This window comes from Hipposideros armiger, unplaced genomic scaffold (assembly GCF_001890085.2).
Source record: "Hipposideros armiger isolate ML-2016 unplaced genomic scaffold, ASM189008v1 scaffold_679, whole genome shotgun sequence".
NCBI classification, from domain to species: domain Eukaryota; kingdom Metazoa; phylum Chordata; class Mammalia; order Chiroptera; family Hipposideridae; genus Hipposideros; species Hipposideros armiger.
Genome location: NW_017732029.1, coordinates 738,774 through 740,271, shown reverse-complemented (window position 1 = coordinate 740,271; position 1,498 = coordinate 738,774). Strand labels below are relative to the sequence as shown.

Sequence of the window (1,498 nt, the reverse complement as noted above, 5' to 3'; positions counted from 1 at the left end):
TTAATAACTGTAGGTTTATCATATCGGAACTGTAATCATTTTAGTGAAAACATGAAAGTTATTTCTTTTTTGTTACATTTGTATCTAACTGACATAGAAAGTGAGCAAAGACGTCTTCGTTCAGTAGAAATAGCTGGGTTTGTTTGGAAATAAATTTAAATACGCTTTTTGTTTCTCATATTATTAGTTTAGAATTATTAAGTAAAAAAAATAAATAAAGATCTTTGCATTTTTTAAGAACATGTTTTATGTATGATTGAAGTTTTTACAACACTCCAAAAAAAGCCATCCGATGTTAGATTTAAAAATAAAATCAAAAGCATTTTCTGACATAGTACACATGAAAAATTGGAAATTCCAATATCTTCAATAGAAGTTATAGAAAGTGTATGTCTCCTTGGAGTTTGATGCCCACTTAACACAGCAGAAAATAAGGTACTATACTGTAAACAAAAAAGTACAGTAAAGGACAGTTGTAAATTTACATAAGAATAGTTCATAAACATTTTGGTCTTTCCATAACAGTTTTTATATAAAATGAATAAAAAAACCTTAGACAGCTGTCATCACTCTTGTTTGACCACTTTTCACTTATATGCACACAGACATATTTATATAGCAATATATTGATGCACCGTTACATGGATATTAAACTATGATTACTGCTTGTAACTGAGATGTGCATTATCCATTCAACATTATCCATAGTTGAAATACTCTTACATTAGGTATTCTTGTCATGTTGTATCTATAAAAACATGAAAATATAACTTTACATTATTTCAATTATTTACATTAGTTCAAGCTTGACAGAGAAAAATTGGTAAGTTACGATTTTTAGAAGAGTAGGCCCAGAGGTACCATAAATAGCATTGATTGTATATAGTCATCTTTTTCATTTTTAAAAACTCATTTTAAGTACAATATGGAAACAATTAGTCTGCAATTTGGTCATTCTAGCATTTAGTATTAAAACAAATTGCACCTCCAACATTCCTAATGAGGAGAAATGCACTAAAATTGTATTATCTTCAAATTTCTGATAAGGGACAACTAAATTTAGTGAAGAATATCATGATACCACATGTCACCATGCTCAATGCAAGTGGTTGCTGTCAAAGCTAAATTTCTCTTTCCCTTCCTTGAAATAAGTACGTTTTCGAAGCACTTAGTAAAATAGCATGTGTTACACAAAGTCTTGCAGAAATGACAAGAATAAAATTCTTTAAAATAACTATTGCATGTTAATAATTGTTTAAAACCCTAAATTTTATTTTGGGGGGAGCTTAATGAAAATATATGGTCTTCTATGAAGGGAAAGATAGCTCCTTTCCATTTTTAAACTAGAGAAATGTAAGCTTTTCTGTTGAAAGTTACAGAAATGTGATGTTTTCTCCACACCAGGCATATTAAAATAGCCATTCCATGTGAGGGATAAATAGAAAAATAATATGTTGGGTTGTTTTTATGGATGGCAATGGGAAGAAACTATATTGCA

General features: G+C 29.2%; 1 protein-coding gene across 2 annotated transcripts in view; it reads right to left on the bottom strand.

Moving 5' to 3' along the window:
- Nucleotides 1–223: 223 nt before the first annotated feature.
- The window catches only part of GRIA2 (glutamate ionotropic receptor AMPA type subunit 2), a 127,721-nt gene continuing 126,446 nt past the window's right edge, over nt 224–1,498 (bottom strand). For both annotated transcript variants that reach the window (XM_019626472.1, XM_019626471.1), the window contains exon 16: nt 224–1,498. This exon is cut by the window's right edge and continues 1,369 nt beyond it. The gene's annotated coding sequence lies outside the window, so the exon portion shown is untranslated.